Here is a 26,425-nt window from a genome sequence, read left to right on the forward strand (position 1 = left end):
TTTGCGCGTATGGTTACAGAGTGATAAAAGTCCATCTTCATCACTGTGGGGAGGCAGGGCAGAGAGCAGATGTGATGGCAAGAATAGCTGAGAGCTCACATCTTGAATCATAAGCAGGAAGCAGAAAGAACAAACTGGGAACGGAGATGTATGTGGCTTGTAACCCTCAAAGTCCACCCCTAATCATGTACTCCACCCAGCAAGGCTGCAGCTCCCAAATCACTCAAATATTGGCAACTACTGGGAACCAAATAGCCAAACATTTGAACCTATAGTGGACATTCTCATTCAAGCCACTGATCTATGCATGTGGCAATATGTCATTAGGTAGCATTTTATTGCTATATCTATTTAACAGAATAATAGTAGTAGGTTTTCCTGTAGGGCTCATGGCCAATAAACTTAGATTCTTGGCCTCATTGACAATGTCAGGTATGGATTCTGTGTTGTGGACTGGGCCTTAAATTCAATTAACTTGTAGTTGGTTACTCCTATCCACTGTTGACCAATGGGCGTGCATTACCAGGTAGGCTGTTATTGTAGCATGCAGGATTGAGACCGGTTTTCTTTTGCATCTCTGGTTGTATGCACAGTGCCTTCTGCACTGTGGACGCTACCCAGTAGGGATGAAGCTTCCAAGTGAGTGCCAGATAGATTTCTCCAGATGAGTCACATTTATAGGCTCTAAGGATAGACTGTGGTGTCTTAGAACCCTCCAGAAGAGCAGGCTCTGGTTTTCCTTCCCAAGCTGTAGCTATATACACTTACATAGCTCATATGGTCGTACCCCACAGAAATTCTTATAATCATTGTTGTTTATTAACTAGTCGGCTCTTTCTCTCATGCTATCTCTTTTAGCAACAGGGCATCTTCAGCAAATAGGGCCTTCCTATGAAGTTTGGGAGGGTAACCATTAGCATAGACAATATCCTGTAACGTTTGGGGAGGGGGTAGTCCACAAAACTTCATTGGCTGTTGACCTACTTTATTTGATATGTCTTGTTGCCTCTCTCAGGCATCACCTAGGAGCTGATGTCTTAGATACAGAATTAAATCAGATGGGCTGAAGGTAATATTATAACTATAGACAATTTTTAAAATTGCAGTTTTAAAGATATATTTTATTAGAGTTTTTTTTTTTTTGTGTGTGTGTGTGTGTACACCTATGGAGCCTATAATCCAGCTTCAAGGTATCCAACACCCTTTTCTGGTTTTCATAGGTACACATACACACACACAACTCACACCCACCCCTGAACATGGGTGTCTGTTGGGGGTCATGGGCAGTCTATGAGGCCTCTGGCAGTGGAACCAGTATTTACCCCTCGTGCATGAATGGGCTTTGGGAGTCCATTCCCTATGGAGGGATGCTCTCTCAGCCTAGATACATGGAGGAGGGCCTAGGCCCTGCCCCAAATGATGTGACAGACTTTGATGATTCCCCCATGAGAGGCCCCACTCTCCCTCAGGAGTGGATGAGGGTGTGTGGGAGATGGGAAGATGGGAGGGACGGGTCACTGGGGGTTGGTATGTAAAATAAGATTTTAAATAAATTTTAATTTTAAAAAGTTCTGTTTTCTAAACTTTTCTAAAAGTAAGGTTAAAAACTACTGATATTCTGTTTGCTAACCCAGAATATATGAGCTCAGCTTGTGCTCCAATCTATCTATGGTCCCTTTCTGCCAAGGTTGGCAGTCAGGGTCACTCTTTTATGCTGGCCTTCATCTTTGGAAAGCCGATGTGGGGCTACAACACTCAGCAGCTGTGGTGGAGGTGTCTTGAAGATCACTGTCTACTACTTTCTAATTGATGGAGACACCTGGGACCTCAGGGACATAGAAGCAGTACTGAAGGACCCATTGGCACAGCTACAAGGCATAGGCACGGTTTCCTTGGAAAGCGACAAGACCAGACTCCAGAGACAACAGACACAAACTAGCAGTGAAATGGTAGATAACAGCACAGACTAAGTACAGCCCAAAAGACTCCTTTGCTGGATAGAGGGTTATACAAGCTACTTAGGGGTTGATACTGTTTTTGACAAATGAACTTGCACTCACCGTCTGACCTGTTTGTTTCTTGCCCAGTCTCAGGTCGGATTTGAAGCTCTCTCATTCTCCCTGTTAGCTACTCTCTCTCCTTTATAACTTTCAGTCAGTGACAGAGGCACTTGTGCAAATAGAACTGGCTCTGTCTTATTGCACTCAGATGAGAAATGAAGGCAAAACGCCTGTTGTCTTAGCCAGACATGCAGCCTACACTTACAGGTGAAGATACATCATGATTCTGTTCTATGGAGGGCCAGGCTCTCGGAAGGGAAAGTAAAAATAAATTACCTGAGTGAAGAAAGCAAACATAAAGAAAAGAGTAAACAATTAAGTTGTCTGTGGGAGTGAGGATCACTGAACTGTCTCAGACACCATTGGATCATCTTTCTTAAACTGTTCTCATGGGATTTTAGGCAAAGGCGCTGAAGGCGCCAGAAGCAAGGTTCCTATCTCCATGTTGTCTGAACTGGTTTTGATGACCTCTGAAGGATATGCTTAGCATTACAACTCTCTGTGCTCATTTCTTACACTTTTAGAGAGCAGATGTGTCGTGATTTCAGTTCTCAGGACATGGACTCCAAGACTCCTGAGATTTGTGGTAGTAAGTATACTGGGAAGCACTCTTGGAACAGTTGAGTGGGGAAATAATGACAACAACTTGGATTTTGCAGGCAAGCAACGAGTTACAATAGTTTAAAAGAGACTGGATTATTTTCCTTTGGCGTTCTGCAGTCCTGGTAGACTTTTGGGGGCTGTTTCTGATTGGGTGAGATGTCAATTGTTACTAAAACCTTCAAACAGACAAAACAAAACAAAAAACAATTATCTGTGCATAAAGAAAACATTTTTACATCCCTGTTGGGTAGAAAAGCAACAGGCTCGGGGATGTGAGGGCAGAGAATGTCTTAGAGGAATAGCTGGAGCCATTATCTCTGTGGCCTGACTCCAGACCACAGGCCTGTCCAGGGAATCTACCACCCCAGGATGAAGAGTATATCCTGCAATCACCCACTGAATACTGACCTAATGGTCAGAGTAAATAGGCCTGTGAGATTCTCTGAAATTAGTGCATGAACATCCTTTGACTGTGAGGAGTAAATATTGCAGTAGCTACCTTATTTAAATTATTTATTTTTTATTGGTAAAATGCTCAAACAACTTCCTTTAGCATTAAAATTTTTCATTTTGCTATAACTTAATGATAATCTTAGACTAATACCTTTCTTGGGTCTTCTATTAGCTGACCTTTTCTTCAATATATACCATAAAACCATCTCATTGTAGTACGTATCTTATCTTCCAGTAACATGTGCCAAAATAATACATGTGACTTCTATAACTTGCAGAGTTCTCTACCTATTCCATACAGTGACTCTGTGGGTTTAGATTAACATGGATACCACATAAAGGTAGAAATGCAAGTCTAGGTGGTTATGAAAGTTTGCCATAAGTTGAGTTGGTTGTCCAGACCCCCTGTGTTTCATATCCAGATCTGCATCTCCTGTGTCCCATCTACATGCTGCATCCCACCCAGCCTCTGCTGCATCTGACAGGCAGCACTTTGTTCTCTATAAGTCAGCAGAAGAGCCAAGGCCAGCATGTGTTCCAAGTGAGAGGAACAGCAGAAAGCAAGGCAAAGAGGGATTGGAGCTCTTAGCTCCCAAGAGCACCTAAAAAAAATAACTCCTCTTGGAATGGGATTAAGGGTTTCCATAGAAAGCATTATCTGTTTTCTTTGGATGTATTCTGCTAGTAGTCAATGTGATGTGGGCTTGGGTACCACAGTAGAAGCAGTAACAGAAAATATCGATCCTGCAACTTATATAAAGCATTGAACAAACATGAGTTTATATCTCAGTGCTCCTATAAATGGAAACTTTTGGTGCAGTTATCAGAAGCTTTTTTGATTATTGTTATTTGAAGTGGATCCAACTCAAACAAAACTTGCTTGGGTTCTTGGGTCAACTATTTCACTTTTTTGTGGCAAAAAAATAAACTACACAAAAGGACTGTGTCTATTTTTCTTAATTTTCCTTTCCTTTTTGGTCACTCAGCCAGAGTTGAGGTGGTGAGGTACTGGAAAATATTCTCCACACGTGAGTGTGAGTGTGTGGATTGGGTAGGAAAGAAAGGGAGGGAGGAAGGGAGAGGGGGGAGGAAGAACATGGACTTGCTGCATCTGAATATGTGAAATAATTGTAAGCATTGCTTGTTAAATAACCCAAGACTGTTGAGACTAAGGTTTGGCTTAGGCTGTGTGTAGTTGTTATTTCAATGATGTAAGTTTCACACACTGACTGTTGGGGGATGTTTTTGAGACATTAGTCAGGCTGTGGTATCTCAATGGCAGAACTAAGAATCCATATCCTCAAGTAGTTGTCTCCCAAAGCACCAAAGCTCCTGTCTGGTATGTCTGGTTTTGGATATGGTTAAGGCAGTACCATGTCTGTTGGGAATAATATCCAAGCATGTGTTGATGCCAATATTGAAGACAGACATTATTAAAATAGAATGATGAACAGCTCAAGAAACAGTGAATGGCATCTTCCTGTATGGTAATTTGGGGTTGCAGTGAAAGCTTTTGTCTTAGGGTTTCTATTGCTGTGATTAAACACCATAACCGAAAGCAACTTGGGAATAAAGGGTTCATTCCATATTACAACTTGTAGTCCATCATTCAGGGAAGTCAGGACAGGAGCACAAGGCAGAGACCCAGAAGCAAGAACTGTTGGAAAGGCCATGGAGGAGCACTACTTACTGGCTTACTCGTCTTGGCTTGCTCAGCTGCGTTCTTACACCATCCAGGACCAGCTCTCCAGGAGCAGCACCACCCACAGTGGAACTGGTCCATTCCACATTTCATCAATCAAGAAAATGTCCCACCTTTTTTGCCTATAGTTAGTCTAACAAGAGCAATTTCTCTACTATGGTTTCCTCTTCTCAAATGACTCTAGTTTGTATAAAGTTAAGAAAAAATAGCCAGCACACTGTTTTCAGTAGAGTTTAAGATGCCAAGAGTTTTCACAGGGTGCTGCAAAGAACTGAAAACATTGATTTTAATAAATAATCTGTTGAAATGAAATACTAGCATTAGAAGCCTTAGCGCTTCACAATTGTAATCCTTCCAAAGAAAATTATCATGTCAGGTCTTGTAGATCACAGAAAATATTCAGGAATGGATCAGATAATCATTCTGCAGGCAGAAGCACTACAAAACTTAAAAAAAAAGCCACACATTCTTGAAAATTTATCCAAGTAGACAAAAGTGTGATTAGCTATTGCAAAAATTGTTTTCAAATTTGTTCATGTTAAAGACAGGAACAAAGAAAACATTGCAAATCGGAAATTTGTCAACTAGATTATAGAACAAACATATAATAGAGTCACATCTCAATATTAAGGTGGGGAATGGTGTGAAAATATCTGTTGATGACCCATTCCTCTGTGTGCATTTGTGCATGTGTGTTCATGTGTGAGTGTTCATGTGTATCTGAGTGTTATGTTTGTGTCATGTATGTGAGTATATCTATATCTAATGTATATCTTTATATATATGTGAGTGCATGTGTATATCAGCGTGTGATTATGTGTGAGTGTGTATGTTTGTGTGTGCCTGTGAGTGTATGTGCACAATAGAGTGTTTCTGTGTGTGAGTGTATATATGTGTGTGTGAGTGTGAGTATATATATGTATGTGTGTGCGGGTATGTGTACATGTATATATAAGAGTGTGTCAGAAGCAGACACCCACAGCTAAACATTGAGCCAAACTCTTGGAATCCTGTTGCAGACAGGGAGGAATGATGAGCAAAGGGGTCAAGACCAGGCTGGAGAAACCCATAGAAACAACTGACCTGAACAAGTCTGATAGCTGGGAAACCAGCATAGGACCGATTCAGATTCCCTGAATGTGGTGTTAGGAGGCCTGGGAAGTCTATGGAGCCTCTGGTAGTGGATCATTATTTATCCCTAGTATACGAATGGACTTTGGAAGCCCATTCCACACAGAAGGATTCTCTCTGCCTAGACACACAGGGGAGGGTCTGGGCCCTGCTTCAAATGATATGACAGACTTTGAAGACTTCCCATAGAAGGCCTTACCCTCCCTGGGGAGCAGAAAGGGGATGGGATGGGGGTTGGTGGGGGGGGGACAGGGAAGGATGGGAGGGTGCAGTAACTGGGATTGATATGTAAAACAAGCTTCTTTCTAATTTAAATGAAAAAAGAGTGTGTTTGTATTTGTATTAGTGTGTGTGTGTGTGTGTGTGTGTGTGTGTGTGTGTGTGTGTGTGTGGTTTTGACCTACACTTTAAAGGCATATTTTGGTACTAGTAAGTAAAAGGGATGCTATTTTGAGCTATCAAGGCACAGTCAAACTCTACTAAGTATAAAGAATTATTGTAGAGATCTAAACTGTATTAAAAAGAAACTGAATGAACACACAAGGCAAAGTCTGGGAAGATATCTGCCCTAAGGCAATCATGGTAGTTGTGTCAAAGTTGCATGAGTACAGGTGATTTTGTTGTCCTCTATTTCATCTAATTGTTTTCTCTAGTCTTTTATGAGAATAACTGTAAAGATAATAAAATAGATTGGATATAACTGATGTTTGACAGCCCGACTTTCATTTACAGTCCTTTCTTCTCTCCCTTCCTTTCTCCACGCTTGTTTGTTTTTTTAAATTTATTTGTTGAGATAGGATATCCCAATATGGATCTAGCTGGCCTTGAATTTGTGATCCTTTTGCCTCACACAGCCTCCAGAGTATTGTGATTATGAGTGAACACCCACTGACTGTGCCTAGCTCAACCTGACTGTTGTAAATAGTGAAGACAGTACACTTGTTTTCCTTTGCTTTCTTGCTTTGATGACACTGGTGTTTAACTCGTTGTTCATTTGGCACACCTTAAAATAGTAATACCAGCTTCTACCTTTCATATATCCCTAGGAAGGATGGTTAAGTTACCTCAAAAGTGTAATTCTTTGGTCTTCTTCCAGAATTAATATATATATATATATATATATATATTTACATATATGCATGTACATAAATATATGTATATATTTACATATATATGTAAATCTATAAATATATATATATTAATAAGCACAGTGTACCAGTAATATAATTCAAAATAAAGTCATCACAAAGTTTAAAGCATTTGTCTACTTCTTGCTTCAGAGTTGTATAAAAGTGCCAAAGGTTTGTCCATCAATTATGTATCCCTCTCAGCGAATGATATGTTATGCTTGTGATTGATGATGACTCGATCCCCTTGCTGATGTCCCTTAGCTATCTCAGTAGAGAAGGGGCTTTATTTGAATGGTCACTAGACTCTGTTGAGTGAAGGAGAGAGCAACCTAGGCTCATGGCATCTGCTGACACTGAAGGTCAGGTGGCAGAGCCATGGAAGACCAATAGCTATGACTCTAGGGCAAGGCTTGGAAAAGCATATTGGCTACATGACAGACTTGAAGAAGGCCAAATCACAGGCTCATGCTGCCTCTGTTATGGATACGAAGCCTGTTGTTGCTGGAAGCAAAGGCTGCCACAGGCGTTCCATGGAAGCTGACCAGGCAAGAGGCAATGGTGTTGGGTTCTCTCCTTGGGGAAGGCTTCATTTCATCACTGGGAAGGCAGACAAGCTGGTGTGAAAGGAAACCCACACCTAGTAACTGATACACAGCAATGACGTCTTGCTGGGAAATCTGAAGGACAGGGCCAGTGGAATATTGCATTCCATTAACTATAAGCAGGATGTGAGGATTAATAGGGAGTTGATGTGGGCAGCTGAGAAGTATTGACTAGCTTTAGAAATCCAAAGAATTTTGTGAGTGTGTGTGTGTGTGTCTGTAAATAATAATAATGGCAATAAATATTTTATTAAATTATTATTACTATTATTATGAGATTAGAGTCTCAAGTAACCCAGTCTGACTTTGAACTCTCTATGTAGCTGAGGGTCACCTCCAACTCATGATCCTCATGCTTATCTCTCTTTCATACTGGGATCACAGATGTGCACCATCACAGTTGTGTGTAGTGCTGGGGAATCAGTTCAGGGCTTCATGTTGTTAGGTAGGCATTCTACCAACTAAGCCACATCCCTAGCCCTCATATATCTTTCCAAAAGGAAATACCTAAGACAATATTTCTGGAGAAAGTAGGAAGGCTAGCTTTGGGGGGGGGGGGCGAACCACTCTAAATAGATTCTATGATTATTTTGGTATCCACTTTTTATTTCCAAGTCCATCCTCACCAGCACAAGAGCCCCAGCTTTCTTTCTGCTGTATTTCTTGTGCTGAAGAATATGTTCTTTGTATATTTGAATTCAATTAGCTCACTCTAATAACCTTCAGTAGAGCTGCAAGAGTGTGCGCTCTCTCTCAGTGCTCGGGGATGTGGGATGAAGCTTTTAAGTCATTCACAGACTGGCCACATGAACATGAGCAGACCCCGACCCTTTGAGTTTCAGTTCTATCATCTGGAAGTAGGAGCTACCTTTTGGTCTAGGTCTGACTATCTAGTCAGAGAAAGGAGGAAATCGGAACTAATAGTTGTTAAGCATCTAAGTTCTGGACTCTGTGCAGAATAGCTTATGTGGGTTATTTAGAGCCTCCAATATCCAGACACACCTAGTGACCAACAGAAAGATGAACCTTCTAGAAGCTTAGAGAAACTGAGGATCATCCTTCAAGAGAGTTTATCCAAAAACTTCAAAGCTGTGCTTGGTTTCCAACATGTCCCTAGCAGGTAGGGACACCTGAGCAGAGCTCAGTGTTTCTTGTACTCACTCAAGAGTCCAGGCTCTTGGCTATGTTCTAACATGAGCAATATGCAAAATCCAGAGCTGCTGTAATTAACAAAGTAACTTTGAGTGAAGGAATGTGTCCCTTCAGGTATCCCAGAAATCAGATTTGAAGATGATTTCTGTAATGTAGAGTGCATTTTAAAGTCTATTTCTATGAAATAATATTAAAAATCTAGATGGGGGAAGGGGATGGTTAAGGCTGAGTACTAGTGATAGACACAAATAGTTTATTGAGTGATAAGCAGTTTAATATTTGGCTTCCCGTGGGGAGCAGTTTCAAATTATGTTGTGGCTCTGGTGCTTATCTTGGAAGGCTTATCAATAAGCTTTCTTAGATTCTTAGATACAGTTCTAATCAAGAAAGCCCTTGAGTCTGGATCTTTCTCATCCAAACTTGTCTCTAGAATTCAAGTTATGTTAGAAAAGGATTACACTGAAGTAGACTCAGTGTATGAACACAAAGGCAAAGTGTGTGTGTGTGTGTGTGTGTGTGTGTGTGTGTGTGTGTGTGTGTGTGTGTATGTAAAACGCAAAGGTCAAGTTTAGATGTTTTTCCTCAGGAACCATCTACCTTGTGTTTTGAGATAAGTTCTTTCACTGACCTGCAGCACACAAGTAGGGCCAGGCTGGTTGGCCTGAGTACTCCAAGGATCTGCCTACATCCACCTGCCCCAGCACTGGAATAGCAAGAATGAGCTAGCATGCTCAGCACATTTCTCATGGGTTCTGGGGACTGAACTCAGGTTCTCATGCTTACACCATAAGCACGTTACCAACCAAGTCCTGGGAACACTCGTTAAGCTCTAGGAATTATTTTATTTGTTCAGAATAAATGCTTCTCTACTTTGTAGGCAACCCAGCTGAGTGGAAGTTTGCCTTCTATGTTATAAAATGAATATAAGAACCATGTGGAAATGGTTGAATATAAAGAGAGACATCAAGTTCTTTTGACCAAGAATGTTATTCCTTTGGAAAATATTTGTGACATGACCTCAAATAAGTCATGATCAGAGTACTAGACACAGACATGCAAGGTCTTTGCTTCCTTGCTCCGTGTGTTGGGGATTTTGAAATTTGCTAGCTGCTTTACCCTCTGGTAATGGATGTGGTCCTCCATGTTTGGAAGTGATCCCTGACAAACTATTTTCCCTTTCAAAGGTGGAAAGGCTAACACAGTGGTAATTCACTTTCATTGTTGGAAATAGAGGAGTGCTGAAGAAGAGAAAAGAATAGATACAGGTCATTTTTGTAGGTAGATACTTTTATTTTGAGAAAAGTACAGGGGGTTTCTTAACTAAATTACAGTGTATATGAGGTAGCTTTTCAAGAGAACCACCACCTGCTAGCTGGGCCAGTTGCAGAGACTATGAGTTCTGAAGCTGGGAGAAGTTTGGGTGGCCAATTCATATGAGATGGTACTGTTGCCTGAGTCTTTTTTTAAATCTGGCCATGTCTTACCAATAGAAATTTAGGTGCTGTATCACTTTATTCCTATTACCTATGGAAACAATCTTTGTTTGATTTTCTGTTATTTATCTTTTGATTTATTTATTATGTTTTGTGTGTATTTTGTTTTGCCTGCATATATGCATATTCCTTGTGCCTAAAGAGGTCAGAAGTAGGCAGTTCCCCTAGAACCTGAGACAGATGGTTGTGAACCACAACGTGGGTGCTTGGTTCAAACCTGGATCCTCTGCAAGCGTAACAAGTGCTTATAACTGCTAAGCAATCTCTTTAGCTCATGTGATTTTAAATTTTTAAAAAATCTTCTGTAACATATATATGGAGATGTGCAGCTTCGTTCTTTTATGGGACTCCTAACAGTGGGAACAGAGCCTGTCTCCACCTTTCACTGGCTTTTGGGATCTTACTCTTCATATTGGGTCACCTTTCCCAGCCTTAATACATGGGGAGGTGCTTAGTCTTACTGCAACTTGGTATGCCATGTGTTATTGATACTCACAGGAGACCTGCCTTTACCTGGATAGAGATGGAAGAGGAAGGGATTGGGGAATGGAAGGAGGGAATGGAGGGGAGGGACTGGAAGGAGAGGATGGGAGGATGCTGGGGTGGGGGTGGGGTTGGAGGCTGCAGCCAGGGTGTAAAAATAAATAGATGAATAAAGAAATGATTTTAAAAACAGATGGGAAATTAGCACCTGTATTGTTACCATTATCTAAATTAAACTGCTAATTATCATTAAATATTAACTAAACCATGAACAGAAAACCTTTTGTACTTACTGGAAAGCAATGTGTGTACAGGCTTTAGATGGTCTCTCTGGGAGTGGGATGATGGGTCAGATTCTCACAGGGCTCATTACTAGCCTACACCACGGTCTCTTTCTCACACCATGTGCCAGTCGGAGGTAACTGTATAGCAGGCTTTTGTCTGTAATGAAGGGGCAGGAAATCAAAGGCAGCAAGTCCTTCCTGACGAGTCCAGCTTTCTCTCTCCTCACTAAGAAATTCCTTTGAACTTCAACAAAAAAAGAAAGCAAGTTTTGACCTCTGTGGACAGGCATGAGCTGGGATGCCATCTGATCCCTTGTGGGGCCACTGGCAAGGCTGGGTCCACCCCCCCCAAGAATTTTGCAGTGTTTGTAGGAAATTAATTCGTAACTGAATCTATTCATCTTCTGAATGAGGAAAACAGCTACCAATCACTGTAGGAAACAGAAGGGGCTCAAAACTGGACTTTTGTTTTTCTTCCTTATGGGTAACATCTCTGCGATTAGCAGTTAGACACATGACCAACTATCTTACACCCCTGTGGCAGACAATGAATGGAGGGTTTGCCTCTCTGGCTTACTAGACGGAAGATATAGCCAGTTAAATGACAATAAAATCACAGCATGCATTCTCTTCTCATAATTTGGATATTTGAGTCCAGAAAGGCAGATAAAAATATCTGTATTGTGCCATGGTGCTATCAAGGCTTAAAGAGAGATTGTCAATCCATGATTATTTCAGTGTTGTTGCACTGGGACAGGAAAAATAAAAAAGATAGAGGAAACAAAATGATTTTTTTTTTTTTGCACACACTTTGCAATGATGACCCAATAACTGGATCTTGGATATTAACTGTTTGGCATATTCATAGAATATTGCTCTTATGTCTAGAGTTCAAGTAAAGAAAATAAGAAGTCAGTCCCTCCAGAAAGGGTGGGTGAGAATACTCAAGGGATCTGACACAATGGGTTCAGAATCTGATGGGTGAAGGTCTTTATACGCTAACGTCCTATAACTGAGACCCCTCATTTGGGCACACTCCAAGCACACCTCAGGGACAGGCACTATGATTCGGAAGGAAAGGATGAGAGACACATTAGTGGTAGAGAAAGGGGAAGTATAAAAAACACTTATGTTAAACTTGGCTGAGAGCATGTAAACATATCTGGTTCTAATTGCCCAAATATCGTTTTATTGTTCCAGATTTGAAAGAGAATCAGGTGAAACCAAGGCTATTTATCATCCTTAGAAAGCAGTTTGCTTTATTTGATGCCTCCTAGACAGATATTTAGAATGTTCTATTTGGTTCTTTTAGAGCGTAGCAATTTTTTTGTTGGAAAGATTCAGTTTGAGGGCAGACCTTTATAACCAAGGTCTCCTCTGATACTATGAAACTGTGAAGAGAAACGGAAATGAAGGCATGAAAGCGTGCAGCTTTCTTTCTTTTCTCAATGCCTGGACCAGGCTCGGCTTGGTTAAGCCAGTGGGGAAACGTATCTCTGTAGGTGTTGTATCTGTTGGAGGGATGAATAGAAAGCTTTGTCTCCCAGGATGTCAGCGTAGCACCTTCCATCAGAATGAAGTTCACTCAAAAACTTACAGCAAAGCACCTCCTACAACATTTCCTACATCCCTGAAGGATTAGCTTTCTGAAATCAAAGTGAGTCCAGAGAGAAAGGCCTTTCGGGTTATCCAGTTCATTCTCCTTAGTGCCGGGTTTCTTCCTGCAGCAGAGCAGCTGCTGTTTTGCTCTGTCTGGTTCCCAGTGTTCTGAAAGAGGGAGCTTCCCACCTCTCCCTGGGGAAGCCATTCTCCAATTCCGCAGTTCTCTCCACCAGGAAGTCTTCTCTGATAGCCATCTTGTGTTTTCCCTTCTTCGGCTGTCTCTCATTTCAGCCGGATAGCCTGTGTTCCAAAGCCCGTATTCTCTCTCCCGCCTGGCAGAATGCCGTTCCCCACCTTGTCTTCCTGGATTCTTTGTAGTAAAACCCATTGCAGGAGGAATCTGATCCAGGGTTCTGGAGATGCCCAAGGATGCCTTGCTGCTTCCTGCCACCGTATTCTGCTTGCATCTTTCTGCATATGTGAGAGCAGAAAAGACAGGCTTAACTTCAAAGCAAAATTGGGTGCAAGACAACATTTTCACAGTTTTTACACCCCCTCTTCCTCCAGTGCCTCTTAAAATAGTACACTTGCATGCTTCTCCAAAAGACTTATTCTTAGTGGATCATGTTTACAATACACATAAGCACAGAACTCAGATTATAGGTATGCCATGAAATTTAACTAATAGTGCTGGTAAAATATAGTATAGTGTTTGATGCATAGTAAATGGTAGTAATGAAACCTAACAGTACTGTGGATATATTCCTGGGTAGTGAACATTTATTTTACGATGTTTATGTACAAGGGTGATCATTGCCCCAATTGATTATAAAGAAAACAAAAAACAAAAAACAACAACAACAACAACAAAAAAAAAAAAACGGAAATAGCCAATATATTCATCAGTAGGGGATTAGAACTAAGAAATTTTCATTACATATGATTTATATTGCTTTATCAAAGCAGAATGCAAACTTTTATAATAATCCCAAACTCATATTTACATATATGCTAGGAAATGTATAGTATACCTAGATTAAAAATATGGGGTGTAACTGTATCCAAATGGTAATATTTTGCTAGTAAATGACCTGTCTTAGTTTCTTTTCTGGTTGTGAGGAAATACTCTGACAAAAGCATCTTAGATGAAAAAGGATTTAATTTTGGTCACTAGATTCTAGATTACAATTCATCACTGCAGGCAAGTCACAGAGGCAGAAGCTTGAGTCATTTGGTCACATCTCATCCACAGTCAAAGCAGACAGAAAAACAATGCATGCATGCTTGCTTGCTGCACTCAGCCCAGTTTCTATGCCCTTCTATGCCCTTACACAGTTCAGGATCCTCTGCCTAGGGAATGGTGCCACCCACAGTGGGCTGGGCTTGAATTAACTTAATTAAATAATCCTCTTTGGAAGAAAACCTTGGTATGTACTCACTCATATATGGATTTTAGACATAGAGCAAAGGATCACCAGTCTACAATCCACACCTCCAGAGAAGCTAGGAAACAAGGAGGACCCTAAGAAAGACATACACAATCCCCTGGAGAAGGGGAAAGGGACAAGATCTCTTGAGCAAATTGGGAGCACAGGTGGAGGAGAAAAGGAGTTAGGAGAAAGAGAAGGCGAGAAGAGGAGTGGGGAGGAAGACACGAGGGACCAGGAAAACTGAGTCAGGGGACGGATAGAGGAGAATGAGAAAAGAGATACCTTAATGGAGGGAGCCTTATGGGTTTAAAGAGAAATCTGGCACTAAGGAAATGTTCAGAGGTCTACAAGGATGACCCTAACTAAGAATCTAAGCAATAGTGGAGAGGCTAGCTTAAATGTCGTTCCCCTATAATGAGGGTGGTGGCTACATTTTATGCCATCCTAGAGCCTTCATCTAGTAACTGATGGAACCAGAACCAGACACCCACAGCTAAAAACTGAGCTAAATTCCTGGAATCCAGTTGTAGAGAGGGAGGGTATGATGAGCAAAAGAGTCAAGACTGGGCTGGTGAAACCCATAGAAACAGTTGACCTGAACAAGGGGGAACTCAAGGACTCCAGACTGACAGCTCAAAAAAACAGCATAGGATGGAACCAGGCCCTCCGAACTTGGGTGTCAGTTAGGAGGCCTGGGCAGTCTATGGGGCCTCTGGTAGTAGAACAGCATTTATAATTAGTGTATGAATGGACTTTGGGAGCCCATTCCCCATAGAGGGATACTCTCTCTCAGCCTAGACACACAGGGGAGGGCCTAGGCCCTGTCCCAAATGATATGACAGTCTTTGATGATCATCCATGGAGGGCCTCACCCTTTCTATAGAGCAGAAGAGGGATTGGATGGGGGGACCTGTGGGGGGCCTAGGAGAATGGGAGGGAAAGGGAACTGACTGGGATTGATATATAAAATAAGATTATTTCTAATTTAAATAAAAAAGAGAAAAAAATTCCTGTTTGGACATGCTCATAAGCCAATCCAGTACAGCCAATACTTCATGGAGACTCTCTTCCAGGTGAGTTTAAGGTTTGTCAAGATGATAATAAAAACTAACCACCATATGGTCACCCTCTTCATCAGAGGATATTACTTTTAGTTTGTTATTCACAGACTTGGTATGTTTTATAATCTAAGTCTCTATAAAATAGACCACGTAATTTATGTTTAAGAATATTTATCACTTGAATTAGAAAACACACTCAGGCTAAGCTCCTATGAAGTCCTTTTGCTTTACATTCAACACCTGGGCAAACTTTTATGTTTGTTGAAGGAAGATATAAAAAATGGCTGGCTTAGTAAGTAGTGTTTGGCAAGCTGTCAGGACATGACCATGGTCTTAGACAGGAGGACCCAGATAGGGTCTCATGGCCTTTGCTGGCTTTCTGCCTCTGAGTTTTCTCCACTTCTGTTGTTAGTGTACAGGCAGGGTCGTGTTTTTGCTCAGGGAAGGTCCTGTCCTCTCCTTTACATAAGTAAGTGGGATTATTTATGGATTTTTAAGTCTATGTATCTGCATTTGAACTATAGCTTTGGCGATCAAGACTTTTATGAGTCTGAGTACTGGAAAAGTCATATTTAAAGATCCTGTGGAAGTGAAGCTCATACTTAGATGGCATCCTGGGTAAACTTCACATGGTAGGCTAGAGACCACACAGCTGGCATACGGCAGAGAAGACCCAGGCTCTCGACTTCTCACTTCATAGCTTAGACTCCTGTCATACCTCCGACATGTGATCTCTTGTGGATCAATTTTCTTGTCGTCAAGATTGGATTGGACGATGCCAGTATGTGGAGCATGAGATGTGTCTCACTTCCAGGGATGGTGGCCTTGAACGGTGAAAGTAGAACTGGAATTTTAGGGCGCTGGCTCCTATATTGGCAGTCCCTCTCTCTCTTTAGCCTCTCTGGTACTTACCATGGTTATGTCAGTGAAAGGAAAGATTGAGAGGTCAACAGTAACTGTAGCGCTCCATTTTTTTTTTTTTATTCTTTTAAAATATTGTTTCAGGTTTGAGTCCAAAGGACTTTCTGTTCCTGGTAGACTCTCACCTTCTCTCTTCCAAGTTACCAACTTTGTGTTCACTTTCATATGGTGAAAGAGACTCGTAAGTGAAAGAACTGCTATTTACGGTTTTAAAAGTGAAACCATATGCCAAATGGTTTCTGAAGAGCTGAAATCTGAGTTCCCTCTGATAATTTTTCAGCTTTTGTCCTATCTGAAATATTTAGGACACACAAGCAACATGATCAGGGACTGGGACTTTCCCACATTCGCCAACCCCAGTGAGGTAGCCACTGCTGCGTCAAGTTGGGTGACTGCCAGTTTGAGAGTCACCCTCCCTAAGCCTAGTTAGTATGGGAGGCATCTGAGGAGGTATGTGTTGCAAGAGAGCCATCATCAATAGGTGCCATGTCCTTCCTGCTGTGACCCATAGTAGTGATATTTACATACAGCTAATACAACTTGCTTCATTTTTTAAAATCCCTTTTTCCTGCCAAGCCCAAGATGACTAGAGGGGTTCTTCTGGCTCCCACATCGATTCCACAGCGCAGTGTGCTTTGTGTCTGCTTTGCTGACCTTGGAATACAAAGTCAGCCTTTTAATGATTTCACTGTTTGCTTCAAGCTTCATGCTGGGTGCCTGCTGTGGACCACATTTTGAATGTTTTTCTAATGATTTTTCAACCACTTCCTTGAAAAAAAAAGAAAGGTCCATTTCTGAAATCATCTGTTGGTAATTAGGGTGGCCAGCTACTTGTCTTCTAGTATAAGGCTTACATCAAGATCTCAGGCTCAGTAGTGTCAAAACTTTGTATTCTCAAAGGGTACAGGTTCACTGGGAAGGTTCCATGGTGCAGACATTCTTGGTGATAACAATTAGTCTATGGAGTGATTTATAGATCAGCAATGAGATCACAGGGCTGGGGAGATGGTTCAGAGTGTACACTGGGCAAGCTTGGGGACCCGAGTTTAGAGGCCCAGAGCCCACATAAATGTACATGCGGTGGCACAATATGGAACCCAGCACTCCTGTGGCCAGGGGGGAGAAAGGAGAGCCCTCGGAAACTCCCTGGCCAGGGAGTCTAATACCAGCTACGAATAAGAGACTATGGGTGTGGGCCGGAGAGATGTATCAGTGGTTGAGAGTAGTGGCTGCCCTCCCACAGAGTCTGGGTTCCTAGTGCTCATATGACAGCTCACTAGCAAGTGTAACTCCAGCTCAGCGAGGTCATAACCTCTTCAGAAGCTTCCAGGCACCATACCCGCACGGTGCACAGACTTCATGCAGGCAAAACACCGCATACACAAAAGACAGACAGACAGAAGCAGAGAGACAGAGATGCTGCGGCTGAAACACGGTAGAAGGTAGGGACTAACACCCGAGCTTGTCCTCTACATGCACATCCTGCCACATGCACACCTGGAACACACACACCCTGGCACACACACACCCTGCCACATCATGCATACCTGGAACACACATGCCCTGTCATATGCACACCTGGAACACACACACCCTGGCACACACACACCCTGCCACATCATGCACACCTGGAACACACATGCCCTGTCATATGCACACCTGGAACACACACACCCTGGCACACACACACCCTGCCACATCATGCACACCTGGAACACACATGCCCTGTCATATGCACACCCTGGCACATGCACACCTGGAACACAGACACCCTGGCACATGCACACCTTGGACTTGAACACCAAGTACATGGACACTTTGGCATGTACCCTCCCTGGAACATGCACACCCTGGACATAAACACCACGGTACATGTATACCCTGGCACATCAACACCCTGGACATCATGGTACATGCACATCCTGATACATGCACACACTAGCACATGTACATCCTGGCACACATACACTGTAATATGCTCACACTATGGCACATCCACACTATGGCACATGGATATTCTGGAAATGCACAATTTGATACATGCAAATCCTGGCATAAGCATGCCATGGGATATACAAACCATGTCATGGACACATGCAGACCCTAGCCTGTGTGGTCCCAAATAGAAACACAAAAACACACACATACACAATACATTCATATACACATATCCACAAAGATAAAAAACCTTAAAATAGTCTTTATTAGTAAGTATAAGTATTAGTAATTTATCCAGTAGAATTTCCTAAGTATCTATTCTGTATCAAGTGCTCAAAACTTAACTATTAGAAGGTATGGTTCTTTGCATTCTTACAAAATTTGTGAACCACTTATTCAGTTCTTATAATTCTGTGAGGTAAGATGTAATTTTTCAGATATGATAGTTAAGCTCTGACAGACTATTCTGTTTTATTTTGTTTTATAGGGCAGAGTTCACACACAGACCCAGCTTCCTTACTCTAAGCTCCGGCTCTTTCTTGGAAACACAGGCCTGTGGCTCGAACATCCGTGCTCTGAGTGTAGAACTGAGCAGCTCAGTCGCTGAGGAACTTTGCAAACTTCTTTAGACTGAAATAAGAAAAGCACTCGACATTCCCGTGAGAAGACCATAGGCTCTGCAGGTGGCACACATTGTAGACTGCCTGGCACGCAGTAACGTTCAATAGACGTACTGTGATAAGAATGTTTGTGTTGTAGTGACAGAGTGAAGCTTGCTAACTGGACATCCTCGCGGGGCCCTTGAGGAAAACATCCTCTCTGAAGGAGAAATCTGGGAGGAGAAAAGAGGAGCAGGAACAGGGAGAGGGGGACACTAGCAGCCAGCCACCCAGAAAGCCACGGAGTAAGAATGAAAGAAAGAAAACGATAGAAGCCCAGAGGCGCAAGATAGATGGACCAATTCAAAACAAGAAGATCTGGCTAGAAACAAGCCAAGGTAAGGTCAAGTATTTATACATAGTAATAAGTCTCCATGTGTGTTTATATGGGAGCTGGGTGATTGGTGCCCAAAAGAGCCAAGAGTAAAAGAGAAAAAACAAAATAAAACAAACAAACAAACAAACAAAAAACAAACCCAACTACATTTTGGCATTCCAAAGTGGGATTAGAGTAAAAGAAAAACCAACTACATACTTGTTTATCAGCTGCCATGCAGCACACATATATGTGGATGCTGGGCATCCCCACTGAAGACACTATTTTTCAGAAGAGTATTGCAGGCGTTTTCAATGTCAGCATTTCTATATGAATGCAATGAAATTGTTAAGTTACATAATTGGCCTATTGTCACTTGACTAAGTGGCAGTCGGGGTGCTGAGCTGCTTGCACCAATTCTGGAGCTGCTTTATCTCTTTCTGCAGTAAGAAGGGCCCTTCGCTCTGGAGTCACCTTCCTTTTTTGGTGAAAAGATGCAGGTGGTTATAGAATGCCATAAACTGAGCAAATCTGAAACCCGTCTTACTGTAATTATAATTTATTCATAGGCGTCCAAACAGAAAAAAAACCCATGGAGTGAAAAGGAACAGACTAGATGAGTGGCGATACGGGAGGTTCCACGGCAGGTATCTATCTGCTCGTATGACAGCTACGGAGTGGTTTACTCTTTCAAGTGCCTGCTGTGGTTTCAGTATGCAGGGTCCCCCACTGGCTCATGTGTGTGAACATGGCCCCAGGTAGCAGTGCTGTTTGAGAAGGTTATGGAACTTAGGAGGTGAAACCTCTGTGGATGAGGTGCACCACTTTGAGGGTTTCTGGCCTGACCATGTTTCCCATCCTCTCTCTTTCTGACTGCTGATGCGACAAGGTGTCCTCAAGCTTCTGCTGCCACGGTCTCCCCGCCATAGTGGACTCAGTCCCTCAGGAATAAGAAGTCAAAGTAAATCCTTTCTCCCTTAAGCTGTTTTTGTCAGCATATTTATCTTAGCAATGTAAAGAATAAAACTAGGGCAGTGCCTAAAAACGTGCATACCCAAGCCCCTTCTTTGCTTATGCCATAGATATGTATGGTAAACTTCGGCGTCTGCAGCTAACGTGGGGTGTTTAAAAAGCACTCACTGAGCGCTAGGCTGATTTAAATTATCTACTGTTCTAAAGACAATGACACCAAGCACCAGCAGCTCACGTGTCACAAAGTCACTGTTGTTCACATGTGATTTCTGTTATTATGATAAAACACCGATGAAAAGCGACAAAGGAGAGGAAAGGGCTTATTTTGCTTACACTTTCAAGTCGTAGTCTATCACTGAGGGGAGTCAGGGTAGACACAGAAGCAGGAACTTGGGGCAGAAACCACAGAGGAACGTTGGATACTAGCTTGCTCACAGGCTCATTTTTAGCTAGTCAGATCTTCCCAGGGAATGGTGCCACCCACAGTGGGCTTGGTCCTCCTACTAATCAGTTAACAATAAAGATAATGTTTCATCGCTGATTCGTTCACTATTATATTTCTTAGGGACCTATTTGCCATACAGTGACCCTGAGTCCCAGATAGGTATTGTGAACCCATCACTCATATCCTAGGGTTGTTTTGGATCTCAACTCTGCAGTGTACTCTTCAAAACATATTGAAATGAAGCAGCATATTTTTTCTTGGTAACTTACTTTGCTGATCAGTACCTACAATTGGCCTGTGCTAAGACACTGAGTATCCCTACACAGCATCAACCAGTATGAATTGGTGCATTCTATTCTCACTACTCGTGGAACAGGTGGGCTATAATAACACTCAAGCTCAGATTTTGCTGGCTCTTTTTTCCCTATGCAGGTCTGTATGCCCCTCTCTCCCTGCAATGCTCCAATGGGCCTTGAGACTACAGCGAATGTTTTTATTACAACCTCCAGTCAGCCCTTTCTAGGCTTTATGCCTTCTCTGCCTGTTATCCTCAAGGACACACTGCTCACTGAGGTGGCCAGCTACTTAGTCATAACAGAGGAAAGTGATGTTGCACCCAGAAAGACCCTGAGCATTAAACTTCTATAGTTTCTTGAGAAAGGATCCTTGCTCCTGTGTTTAAACTCTTCTTGAGTACAGTAATGGGAAGGGTGACTCCTGGACTGGTTGGGAAATGGGGTAATGGGGAAATGGTTTTGTCCATTTCCTCTATTCAGTGTTCTTAGCTATCCACAAAGGCAGTGAGAGTTACCAGAAGATGTCTGGGCTTCAGGAAAATGGGTTCCAAGTCCATCCCTATCACATGGCCACACATATCCAAGTAGATCTCACTTAGCCTCAAGATCCAGACTTGAGAATGCCTTTTGAAATGGACAATAAACTATTAAAATTACTTTTAAGGAAAGCCATGGAACTATAATATTGGCAATTGACAGGCTTTCACATGTTAAAGAAACAATGCTTGTGTGTTGGCTGAGAGGTGAGAGGAATTAAACATCTCTGAATTTCAGCATGATGGTAGAAATATAGACTGTTTCATATGCAGAACAAATGGGCCTTTTGCTTAATGTGAATCTGCGAAGTGTCTCATTGTTATTGTAGAGGGACATTCACATAGGAACCAGAGAAGTCTAAATCATACCTCATTGGTATTCATTTCTACCTAAATCTTCAAATTTCCAAGAACAACACTGAAAATATGAATTGTAAGGTAAACTAAGGAAGAACGTTTCTCACAAAAACTGTGTTTTCCTCCCAGGGAACTCCAGTTTTGAGAGATGTTCATGACTACATACTGACTTCTACTAGGATCCACATGGGATGAGCACATTGGTGGTGGCGCTGGATTGTACCACAAATGAGTGGATAGAAATGACAGCTGCTCTTGATGAACAAAATCATCACTCAGGCAGTCACCAAGGAAAGCCTTGGGTGAATACCCTTAAAACCCAAGTATCCATTTAAAACCTAATTGCTTTTGACATTGGAAACACACACCATGGATTTCATGTGGATGACTTCCCTTTGAGGTCTACATTTTCCTGCTGGGCAGCAGATGTTGCTCAACGACATAATATAATTGGGAAGATCCAAACCGTTATAGCTGGACAATGAGAACCAATCATGAGGAGTCAGAAAATTGAGTTGAATCTAACAGTTCCATGGTGGGGGAAGACCCAGCCAGTTTCCCCAGCATTGTATCATGACACCCAATCATTCCCAAACAACTTTTGTTTTGGTGGCATCAACCCCAATCATCTATAGTGAAATGCTGAATTATTCTGGAGTGTTCCCTAGGAGCATGGAGGGGGGGGGTCAATATTTAACATGTAGGTTTTGTTCTGACTTTTTGTTGCTGTGGGGTTTTTTTTTTTTTTAGCTCTTCATCTAACTTTACATGTTTATAGAATCAGAGCTTAAATATTACAAGCTTAATACAGGGAGTGGTGTCAAAATTCTGAGCTTTAAATAATGTCTCTGGGGTTCTTGGGCAGCCTCTTCTCTCTATGAGGATCCTGTGTCCAGAAGGGAGCTGGAGACCCTCTGTGGCTGTTAGACTTCTCTAATTAGACTACTCTGTTAGACTACTGGTCTCCATATGTGTTGGTTGCCTGTTCAGAGAGCTTGAATTACTTTCTCCCATGGCTACTAGGTGTTACTTGGCTCCCACACCTCTCACCCACCACTTTTTTATGGAATGCTATGCCACGATTGGATTTTGTATTTATCTATTTGAGGATTGGGTTGCTGATTCCTTTGAAACAATGAATATGTTGGTTTTTTTATTTGGTTTACAAAATTTGGAAAGTCACTGTGCTCAAGCATTTCTATTTGTTGAGTAGAAAAATAAAATACGATGTAAGATGTACACAAGTGTGGCTGCAAATCAAATGTTTGTCGAATTTTGAAAAGTTTTGCAAAAATAAATTGAATTCTCATTTCTGTCTGGAGGGATGCTGATGCTATTCCTTTTGAGAATAATTTGTGAGTGCACTTAGAGATTTAGCTATTTGGAAAAAGGTAAATTTGGTCATTTGGGCATAAATTCTAGTCTTTTTAGTAGTTGGTGTGCCTATAGTTTGTGCAATGACTTCGTTAAATATTTCATTCAATGTCATATCAAAATGTTTGTCCAACTATAAGAGACAAGGAGAGTGAAAGAGAGACACACAGAGAGACAGAGGCAGACACACACACACACACACACACACACACACACACACACACACACACACACACACACGAAGGAAGGATGGAAGCCTTTTCTTTGCTGGCACTCTAGTCCCATACCACCACCCAAAGCTTTCGAGTCTTAAATTTGCTTTCCATTAAGACGGTGGTTAGACGGCAGTTGCTGAACCTCTTAAGAGAATACACGATATGGTAATAAAGATCATTTCAGAAATAGGCTTTCTGCTCACTTGACTAGGAGGCATAATAACGAGCTCTGCATGTTCTCTGCACTTTTTGCTCCAGACCCTGGTTTTAAGCAGCGGGGTGTAGGGTGGAACTCACTGCAATTGGTTCACTTCCTACCTAGCAAATGGAAATGTTTGTTTTGTCTTTTCAGTCCCAGCCACCCCTGACCATGCAATGTGTTGTAAAATGTTCTTTGAAGTTCATGTGTCATCCATTTGCTATGAGCACCAAGGTTGGCGTGCTGTACTCTTCTCCAATGGTCTCTGCTGCCCCAGTTTCTTTAGGGGAAGGTTCAAGTCTGCCAGTCCCCTTTTCTTGTGGGATAGAACTCCATGCATGATGTTGGGTTTACCAGATGGAGTCTGGATTTTTACGGCTGCTAGCTCACTGTTTGTGTAGGAAAGCCAATTTATAGGGAAGTCAAAGGGTGATGATTTTAATGCAAACAAATGTCTTGAGAAGAGCTTCCTGGATGTCTCATGCTATGTGCTCAGCTGGCTGTGTGAACAATTGATGTGGCTTCTCTTTCTCCACAGCAGCAGGCAGCCCTGGGGAAAGTTGGGAGAAGACAGATGTGGCTCAGGACAGTTGTTTATAAATACAGATGTGTGTAGGGAAGGAAAGGGAATTAGAATTTAAGGGTATCCTAACACATTCTTCATTCTATTCAGGGACTCATAGAAGCAACCAGAGTTGCCACATGCTTAGCTCAACTCTTAGATGTTGCAGGTTAAGTGTTCATTTGAGTGTGTTCTCTCGTTTATGTGTCATAGCACTTTAAAATGTGTAAGATGTTAGAGTAAGGTTTTTCCTGCCGGCCTGGACCCACCGCGGCACCAGCCCCAAATAACACACAGAGACTCTGTATTTGATATAAATGCTATTGGTCAGGTACTAGTTTCTTATCGGCAAGTTCTGTCTTAATGATTGACCCATTTCTATTAATCTAAGTGTTTCCACGTGGTCTCATCTTACCGGAGAGTAGGGCCAACGTTCTCTCTCTCCAGTCTCTACATTCTGACTCCTCCCTACTACTTCCTCGAATCCTCCTTGTCTCCTAGTTCCACCTATCTTGTTTTCCTATTGGCCAACAGTGCTTTATTCATTAACCAGTATGAGAAACATATTTACAGAATGACATCTCCCATCATCTCCTCTTTTCTATCTAAATAAAAAGAAGAGTTTTAATCTTAACAAAGCAAAATATATAACACAACACTTATCAAATAAGAATCACAGTTAACAATATTTAGTCCAATAACATTTAACAAGATTGAAGAAAATATTTCATCATCTATCCTATCTTTGTGAGTCTAAAGTCCTATATGTAACTTATCTTTAATCCTAACTAAGGAAAACTATAACCATATCTGTCTTCAACTCCATCAAAGACCACAGAAGGATAACATATAAACTCTAGAAGTGACAGAGACAACTCACTGCCTGGTCAGTCACCTAAAGTTCTTCTGTAATGTTCCATCTTCAGCCTATAGGCCATAGTGTGTCTGGCAGACTCCTCAGCAAAACAGGAAACTTTAAACTGTCCATCTGTAGTGGCAGTTTGTCAGTTATTTTTTTCTGTGTCCTGCATACTGTCTGGCAGACTCTTTCATGAAGCAGGAACTCTATGGCAATGTCCATGTTGTATCAGCAGTCACTTTTCTGTGGGTCCTGCATGTCTAGTTTATACAGCATAAAGTCAAACAGTCCAGACAAGAGCAGTATCTTGTCCAAATGGCTAGTCTTGCCATATTGGAAGCAAACCCCATATGTGTTTCTTTGATGTCCATCTTCCTTTCTGACACAGGTGGTGTTGCCAGGAGCAGTTGTTCTTCACTGTTAAGAAAAACCCTAAAACATTTTAAATACCATATTCTGTAGGTCTTTGAAAGGTTTGAAGAATTTCTATCCTTCTCAAATACATCAAAAATCTAACTAACAACTCTAAGTTTGGCTATTATAGGTGATTATATATAATCTGTACTACATTATACATTATTTTTTAAATGAGCTATATAAACACAATACCTAAACAAGAGGAGAAATACACATATCACAAAATTCACCTTAAATTTGTATCAATAAATGAAAAATTCATTCCAAAACAAAGTATTCATATATACACCATAATCCCCCTTTTACCTTTAAAAAGATTGGTTGTGGTCATTAACCATTTATTACCAACCCCATTTAAATGAAAACAAACATTTATAAATAATATTTGGCAATTTGGGCCTCGTTCTTTCCGAACTACTTCCTGCTGGTAGGGGGCGCTGTAATGAGTAAGGTTTTTCCGCCCGCCACTAGTCTTGTCGCGCCACTGCGCCACCCACAAATAATACACAGAGACTCTGTATTTGATATAACACTGTTGGCCAGTTACTTGTTTCTTATCGGCTAGTTCTGTCTTAAGCATTAACCCATTTCTGTTAATGTAAGTATTTCCACGTGGTCTTATCTTACCGGGGAGCAGGCTAGAGTCCTGCTTTCTCCAGACTCTCCATCTTGACTCCTCCTTACTACTTCCTCGAATCCTCCTTGTCTCCTAGTCCCACCTATCTTGCTTTCTTATTGGCCAACAGTTCTTTATTCATTAACCAGTACAGAAACATATTTACATAATGACATCTCCCATCAGGGCGCTGTTACGGGGATCCTAAGAAGACACAGACATCTTGGCTGTAGTCTGCAAGGCTGTTATGTCTCAACTGTTTTGAATGTTGTATCACCTGTGACTCTGTTTCAGGGGTCTGGCTTGATCAAACCACATTAGTCTGGAAGGAATCCATAGCTTTTCATTTTCTGTGGAAATAAAAATAGAAATCCTTTTCCCCAGTTTTGTTTTTGTTTTTGTTTTTTTTTTTTAAAGATATAAATGCTGATGGCCAGGTACTAGTTTCTTATCGGCTAGCTCTGTCTTAATGATTAACCAATTTCTATTAATCTAAGTGTTTCCACATGGTGCTTAGCCCAAATCTTAGATGCTGCAGGTTAAGTATTCACTTGAGT

Source organism: Phodopus roborovskii, unplaced genomic scaffold, assembly GCF_943737965.1.
Source record: "Phodopus roborovskii unplaced genomic scaffold, PHOROB, whole genome shotgun sequence".
Taxonomy (NCBI): domain Eukaryota; kingdom Metazoa; phylum Chordata; class Mammalia; order Rodentia; family Cricetidae; genus Phodopus; species Phodopus roborovskii.